Here is an 8,618-nt window from a genome sequence, read left to right as displayed (position 1 = left end):
AATCAGGAGCATCCCAGGCGCCCTCTCGCTCGCTCCAGCTGCTCCGCTGCGGGTCCCACAGCGCCGCAGGGCAACGACAGACCGGCAGCGCTCGCAGGACTCCCGTCCCTGCATCCCCGGTTATTCCCCCGTTCCTCTGCTCCCCAACTCTTACCCCTTCTGCTCAGACCTTTTCTGCTGTGCCCAGACCCCTCCTTTCCCACCTTCCTCATCCATTGCTCCCTCCTCCTCTGCCCTTACCCCACACCGTGTCTTCACCATCCCTTTAAAGATTCCCTCCTCTTACAGCCCTCAGTCACACAACGCTAATCATCATTACCTTTCTTTTTCTTATTGCCTCCTGCCTTTCCCCATCCCACCCTTCCATAGGTGTGCTGGTACTGAGGAGAGGTAATTCGCTCTCTTTGATTCTCTGTTGACCAACAGCCTGCTCCGAGTCCTTCCTGCTGCACCCACTACTGACCTCCTTCTTGCTTCTGCGGGCAGCTACCGCTCCTTGGGAATGAGCTCCCTTCTGCCTGCCTTCTAGACACCTTCCAGGTAATCCTGGCAAAAAGAGCTGAAGCTGACATGTAGAAAGCAGGCTGGAATCTCCCTGTTCCTTGTCTCACCCCGTGCACCCCCACACTCACACCTCTTTCCTGAACAATGCCTGGCCAGGCCTTTTGTAACCACCACACACAAGCACGTTCCTGTCCTGGGCACAGCACCTTGGGTTCTGCTGTGGCTCATCCGTCTTCCATTTTCCCCTGGTTTTTAGCAGCACTTCCCCATGCTGACTGACTGAGAGTACAGGAAGCCAGACACTCCCCATGGGGAAAATGAGCTGACTGCACGGAATTTGGCCGTGCCCTTACGGTAACTTTATTGGTAATAGTGTTTGCTTCCCTTTTGACCATGCTCTGCAGCATCCAGCACACACATCCTTAAACCCATCCCACAGCACACAAATTGAAGTTCTCAAAGCTCCAGTTGACCAGAGATCCCATACAAGAACCTCTTAGGGCAGGGTTGCCGTTCTCTTTTGCAGTTCTTTATGAAGTTGATCAGGATTTGTATTTTCCTGTGCACATGTTTAAAGGAAAGTCTTGAAAGAGGCAGAGGAAGATCTCTTGCACAGCTAAACACGCTTTTAAGGAGAGGCATGAGGGAACTGACACACATGAAAGTGAGAGCAATAAGACACAAAACCAGATGGGCAGACGGAGTTGCCTGAGCCAACACTTCAAGCACTCTGGGTTTTATATGTATTAGAAAGAAGTGTGCTGAGATGCAAGCAAAAGTGGGTTTCATACCAGGTCTTCAAAATGGTTGGGGCTTGGAGCACTGCAAATGGCAATGATGGTACACCATGGATGTCACAGCTGGGGTACCTAGAAAACAAAGCAAGGAGATGCAAATACATGGATTTGTACAGGTAAGTACATGACATTCCAATAATCATAACTCTACTGACTCTTAGCTCGATTTTCCTGGTTTTGGGGGGTTTATGATCACTTCCACTGAGTGCTTGAAGAATCCCCCCCAGCAAATGTAACTGCAGCTGTCCTGCTGCTGTGCTGGGGTTTTCCAGGCTGACAAGGCAGTCAGCAGTGGCTGTGTGCCCCAGCCTCACACAGAGAGCTGTGCCACAGCAGCCCCAGCAGCTCGGGACGGTGCTGGAACACTGCTGTCAATGCAGCAGGCCCCTGTCTCCAGTGCTGGCCCCACAGCAGGGTGGAGCACACTGGGACAAGCTGAAATCAGCTGGACTTGCAGGACACTTGCACTACACCAAATCTCTGCAGGAGCCCTGTGCAACCAGTTGCCCAAAAAGCCATTACTGTTAATGTCATTTCCTCCATGAGCCTTACAACAAAATTCACAGAGCAGCCCCTCCGCTAGCACCAGTGACCACGGTTCCCTCACTCCTGGCGCAGATGTCCCCATTTACTTCAGCTGAGGAATGGCTTTATGTGTTTTTATTCCAGTTTGCTTTTTATGATCTTCATTTGCTGTGTCTTCATCTGGTGTGTTTATGTGGCTGGTGCTTGGTTTTCATTATTTTTAACTGCATTTCAGATCATTTGCTCTATGGTTTTGTTCACATTCTCCTTTTCCACGAAATTCTAATAAAACACTTGGCTACAGATTTTCCAAATTGAATACTGATGTTTAGTGCAGCTAATTATGCAGCAGGGTTCAAAGTGAGTTCTATAATGTAACAATTTACATATTCCTGAAAACAATGGACACAAACCTACAAATTATTGCTACAAGCTAGTTTCACATTCTTCTGGAATTTCCTTTAGAAATACATATGTTTAGTATTCTCACGCATATGAAAAGCAGTAAATACTGCATTGCTGGCACCATTATAATATTTACAGTGAAAAAATAAAACACACTCTGATGTGCCTCAGACTTAAAGAGACGTGAAAAAAATGCCAGTACGTTTCCTCCAAGATCTCAGAGCACTTCACAAAAACCCTTCCCAAATTCAGCCACTCAACATCCATCAATATAAGCCAATGATACACAAAGATCATTTTATAACAAAGCACTCACCATGGTTGCAACAACATTCCACATTTAGTGTTTCAGCATCACCAGTGTTTGGGCATAACCAGATTAATCATAACTTTATTGTTTAAGTCCTGAATAAAGTAGTTTTTGTTTGTTTTCTAAATGGACCGAATTACAGGCAGCCAGCCCTGTGAGCAGACCAGCCCAGCCTTCTCGGGAAGATCCAGACTAAACTGACTTTTAGAAAAGCTGCTGTAAACCATAACTCTGGTTATAAAAGCAAGAGCTAGTAACTCAGTAGCTGGGCCTATTACTGTGATCCTTTGCACCAGGCTGACTTGGAGAGACAATAGTTCTTGCTGCTCTTAATGCAAGCAATATGTATGCCAACATTTGCCTGTGGCTCCACCCCACCCTTTTCTAGTTTGCATTTTTTTAATTTTAGGATGCTACTTAAGTCTTCATAATGTGAAGTGATCTGCATAGAAGTGGATTATCTCTCAGCATATCGATGTATTGACCAGGCACTTTCATTGCTGTGACATGACAAACTACAGAGCATGTTCCAGCAAACCATCCCTGCTCTGAGCCTCTGAGCGGGGTTATAGTGAGATTAAACTGTAAATACACATCCCCCGTTCCAAGTATATGATTATTTACCCCTCTTTGTGCATCTATCTGTGCTGGAGTTTTTAGTTCATGGTATTATAACTCAGGAGGGACACTAAGAGACCTGCCAACGGGAGCAAAGAATGTCTTCTAAAACCTCAACGCAACTGGGACAGTGGCTGAACTCACAGGATTCAGTATTTCCAAATGTGACATGCATTTTCAAGTCTCCTTGGCTTGTACTTTTCTAGTTTTACTTACGACCACTGCACCAGCACTCTGTGCTTAATAAACAGGGGCAGTTCTACTGCAGTAATGTGTACACACCTCTCTGTTTACATCCTGTAGTCTCACAGGGGGTTGTTTTTTTTTGTGTATGGACACATAAAACACTGAGATGAAAAAGCCTAAATTATTCTGATGGTCTAATTACAATAAAAGTTTCATATTTTCCTAAGAAAATTGTTCCTTATAACTGTTTTACATTTTCCTTAAATGTTGGTAACTTCATCTTATGATTACAAGAAGTCTATGACAAACCAAAGAAATCAAATGAGCGTGCACCATCCCTCGGAGTGTTGTCCCATTTCTGGAAGTGTTGTTGCATCCCTGGAAGTGTCCAAGGCCAGGTTGGATGGGGCTTGGAGCAACCTGGGATAGTGGAAGTTGTCCACGGCAGGGGGTGGAATGGGATGAGCTTTACGGTCCCTTGCAACCCAAACCATTCTGTGATTTTATGAATGACAATTTAAAGCCCAGTAAGAATAATGTGATACAGCCATTCCAAATAAAGGTAAGGCTATAGGAGCAGTTAATGTCCCGGGCAGTCTGGTGCGGCCAAGGCCGCGGTTGTAATTAATTAACGGTGTAATTAACGGTGTAATTAATGGTGTAATTAACGGCCGTGGCTCCGGTCACAGCAGCCCCGGGTGACCCGCACAGCGCGGGCACAGCGCCCTCTGGCGCATCCCCAGGGATTCCCTTCCCAAGGGCCCGATCCCCCTCTGCGTGCAGCCTGCAGTGCCTCACAAGCGCTGCGGTGCTGCCAGCTCCTGCTCGGAGCCTGTGGGAGCACCCCTGCGTGACTCGTGTGTTAGCCAATAATAATTCAATCTCAACACGCAACAGTTCATTATTTTTTAAAAGCTATCATTATTTTTGCAACCGAGTGCAGAAATCATTTGCGAAATGAATTCGTTGTCTCACGGTCAGGCACGGGAACAGTCCCTGCCATGAGCTCCTCTCTTCACGCGTTTCAGCAGTTTGACTCGCAGGGCACAAAGCGCTTGTAGCAGCTCTGAAAGAAAGCAGACATAAAAAACTTGTAAGCTCAGAAAAAGGTTTCTGGAACAGCACCTATGAAAGCATGGGGCAGGAGGGACCTGGCCATGAGAGCGCTACACAAACTCACACAGGGAGGGCAAAGTAACACCCAGTGTTCACCCATCACACCTGGGGGACAGGGGACACCACACAGCACGGGCCACTCCAGCTGGGAAGCAGTACACTGTGTAACAGGAGCTGGTGTTTATAAAAGATTGAGCTGGTGGAGTCCATAGAGGCTTGTTCACCTTAATTTTGAGGTCTATCAACCACCGTTCGTGTAAAGATGTTCCTTTGTGGCAAAGGGCACAAGTACTCCTTATTCAGTGATGGCTCTCAAAAGTCTCACTTATGTCACCTTTACTAGGTTACAGTCACTAGCAGAGGGCAGAGTTTTCTTCACAAATAGCCATAACGTTTTCCATATAAGCTTAACAGCAAAGGGTTTATTCCAAAAGGCTTATTAGGCAGAGATTTTTATCTAAGAACATGACAACATTAAAATCCCAATCTGTACCAAACAAAGCTTAAAATAAAATTTGCAACAATTATTCCTTTGATTTTTCTCCCCAAAATTCTGGACCGGGAATACTCAGTGAGTAGTGGAAAACCAAACAAGAAATGTTCAGGAATTCCTTTGTGGAAAGAAACCCTGAAATGTTACCTATTGACCGGTACAGCTCAGCACCAGCGTGGCTTCCTCTGAGCACTTCAGGCAGGAGAGTTCAATCATTAAACCCCACACACGAGTGCCAGTGTGAGGTGTCAGCTGGGCTCAGAACTGCCCTGTTTATACAAGGGGGAATTTCAAAGTAATTCAGAGTCATTGGACACAAATGGATTACTAGATGAAGGGGAAGAAAAAGCTTTAAAAGCTTTTCATTACTTTACTTAGAAACCTCAGAGCGTATAAATGAATGTATCAGCATCAGCTTTTGACTTGCTAAGAAAGTATTTTCAAAAAACTTCACGAATTTGTCACTGGACCTAGTTTATATCTGGATTTATAACACATCTGAAACAAATGGTTTTTTGACAGGCAGCAGAGTATGAAGACAACCTTTCCCATAAAGCCAGACAAAATAAAAGTACAAAATGAAAGAAAAGCCCCCAACCCTAGGAAACTATAAATATTATATTGGAAAAGATCTCACATATGAACTTTAAAAACAATCAATTCATTTTGTCACAGACAGGTAAGTAAATAAGTAAATATTGCATCAAAGTAACAACTAAAGGTTCCTGGACGAGGAGTGGGGGGAGGAGGGAGGGAAACAGCTGATAGTTTTGTTGACAGCAAAGAAAAAAGCAAAGGCAGAAATAGAACACAAAAACTCATTACTAACCCAACTGTTAGTTTCCCCCTCAATAAAATAAAATTTAAAAAACTCAAACAAATAAACAAAAATCTCACTCCAAAATTAAAACTGTCACAATTTCAGGGTAAGAACTAATTTTTTATTACACAAGTGCTCTTTAAATACTACTATTATTAATAAAGCAACTAAGTTGCCATGTGCTGGGGTTTACCTGCTGAGCTTTGCTCCTGAGTTTGTGTAGAGCTGTTGGTATGGATTGTGTTCCATGGAGATAAAATATAACAAGTTCCCCTCCTCAAACTCTCTCTAATGCAGCATTTGTGAATTCGCACGTTCTGCCTCAGGATCAGCAGTATCAACAGAAAGTTATGGAATGTACTCCCCTGGACTCATGGGGACCTATAAGTAGTGCTCTACAATATTATTTGCATTTGTGAACATCAGATGCCTTTACAACAGCACTGCTTTGTCTGTACCACTCATTAAGGGGAAGGCAAAAGCAATTGAGGTCACACTGGTCCCTAATACTCTGAAAATGCAGTATCCAAGTGTACACTGCTGCTGAAAACTCCTCTCTGCAGGGAAATGTAACTGGCACACAATATTTACAGTATCAAAATTGCAGAAGGCATCAAAAAGAAAGCCTGTAAGTACAGAATTTATTTTTTAAAGGAAGCAGGACCTTTTTAGTATCATTTTGAAAATAAAGCTTCTCTTTTTCCCTTTTATTTTTCTCTTCCCATCAGAAAAACTCTCCAGTGTCTCATCAACTCCAAGACAAGATCAGATTACAATCTAGTGCATCTAACAGTCACTCCTCTGAGCTGGCACTGAGAGTGTAAATAAAGACTACTTTATGTTAAATATAAAATCAGCATAAGCCCTGAACTATGCAATAAAAGATTAGGTGGGTCATCAATAACAGTCAACCTATGCTGACAGAAATTTTCCATGCTTCGCTCTTAGAAGTATTCTGTGAACTCCCAGGAGGGCTGTATGGAATACCATTCCACTTAAAATGTGGGAAATCTGGGATAGAAAAGAAACATCACTGCAGAATCTCACTGTACTCCACGGTGGACTTAGGTGATGGAATTTCTACAGCAAAACAAACAAAGAAAAAAAATAAAAGGCCTCCCAAAAAACTTCCCCGGCTGCTCAGAGATCAGGAAACCCAACCTGTCTTTCAACTTCAGAGAAACTGAACGTGCCATGAATAGCTTGATCAGGTCTGAATCACAGGTTGTACAGAACTTGTGACTAAAATAGCTCTATAAGCTTGCCTTACAACTGGCACGAAAAGCCTGCCTCACTCCCCACCTTTATCTGAGATCAAATTGTTTATCACATTCCTTTCTCATACGTCAGCTCCTTGTGATGAAAGCCAGCCAGTGATTAATACATTTTATTAGGTTGGTTCCAGTGACTTGAAATGAATTTGCCCTGACTCCTCAGGCTCGCTCCCACACCCACTGCCTGGCACTCCAGCCATGCTAGGAATGCACAATAGAAAACAAATTATTTTAGGCGATACCTCATAAATCTGTACCAATAAAATTAACTGCACAACGGCTCCAAGCAGAAATCAGCTTCAGGAGGTTTCTCCTCCCTCTCTCCAAAAGAAAAGAGCCAACCCAACAGCTTTAAAGCCTCAGAGAAGCTGCTGTTCCCTTGTCTCTTGCACTCTTCTCTGTGCTTAGCTCATTAAGCAGAGCTGTAGAAGAGAGATACGGAAAGCAGTCCAAACTCTTTTCAATGTTATAATTACAAAGAGACAGAATAAGAGGTTTTATCCTGGTCTTGCTCACATAGCTGTAATCTGTCTTCTACTGCACCAGGATCACAGATTCTATTGAAATTTACAGGCTGGATTCTCTGTGTATCCTTCTGCAGCGTAAAACCAAAACATGCTGGACAAAGGACGAGAAGACTTGAATCAGCCTAGACACCGTCTGGCAGCAAACTATACTTAACTATTAACAATATCCTCTGTGCTAATTACAGCTTGTCTTGGCTCGAGTGAGAGCCGCAATTCCTTTGCCTTTGGCGTGATGGGAGGAAGATCAACTCTACAAAAATCAGCACCGACTTAAAAGTGATTCAGCACTGGATGCTTTTTATTTAATTACCGATTACCAGCTGAGACTTGAGAACTGACTAGACACCCATGGCTTGCCTCAGTTGCAAGGCATTGTTCGAGCTCCCGTCACAGCCATCCACACAACATCTACACGAGGAAACCTCACACTGTGTTCTCTTCTGTCAGGTTTATAGATTAGGGAGAGATCTGTAATTCAGAGGTCTGTTGACATAATGAGATTAATGTACAGGCTTTCTTCTTGCCCGTACACAAGCGAAAAGTCTTTTTTTTTCAGACAGTTTACAGTCTCTCCACTCACGGATTTTATACTTTTGTCAAGGTAGCTTAACTGGCCTTTAAATGAAAATAATTGATCTGTCTCAGAATTAAAACAATAAAGAAGGTTACCTCTAACGTTACCAACTCCTGCAATCTTATTTGTGACTAAAACGAAAACAAGCTCCATGAACACCTTTACATTCAGGACGGACACAGAGCCACATCCTGAGAGGGAGAGTTCAAAATTTTGGCCTGATCAAGACTTATTTTATGTAATGTGTGAACATCAACTAGCACTGGTGCAGTTTGCGTGTTACATCCGCAGGATCCCAAGATCCCTGAATCACAGAATCGTTAGGGTGGGAAGGGATCCTTCTCTGGAGATCGTTCAGTCCCCCCCAAGCCCGGATGTCTGGGGGGTTTGAGCCTTCAGGGCAGCCCGACCCGGGGGCTCCCGGCCCTGGGACGCCGCGGCTGGGGGGGGCCCCGGGCGGCGGCGGGGG

The 8,618-nt window shown here is 44.2% G+C and overlaps 1 long non-coding RNA gene across 1 annotated transcript; it reads right to left on the bottom strand.

The window, feature by feature from the left end:
* Positions 1 to 4,188: 4,188 nt before the first annotated feature.
* Positions 4,189 to 6,319, bottom strand: LOC108447118. Its single transcript, XR_001862514.1, has 3 exons — positions 5,968 to 6,319; positions 5,102 to 5,223; positions 4,189 to 4,411 (listed from the first exon to the last, which is right to left on the bottom strand). It is a non-coding gene; the product is annotated as an uncharacterized LOC108447118 (long non-coding RNA).
* Positions 6,320 to 8,618: the final 2,299 nt, after the last annotated feature.

This window comes from Corvus brachyrhynchos, unplaced genomic scaffold (genome assembly GCF_000691975.1).
Source record: "Corvus brachyrhynchos isolate BGI_N302 unplaced genomic scaffold, ASM69197v1 scaffold10, whole genome shotgun sequence".
NCBI lineage: Eukaryota > Metazoa > Chordata > Aves > Passeriformes > Corvidae > Corvus > Corvus brachyrhynchos.
The sequence above is the reverse complement of the archived record's forward strand: the minus strand, read 5'-3'. Positions and strand labels throughout refer to the sequence as shown.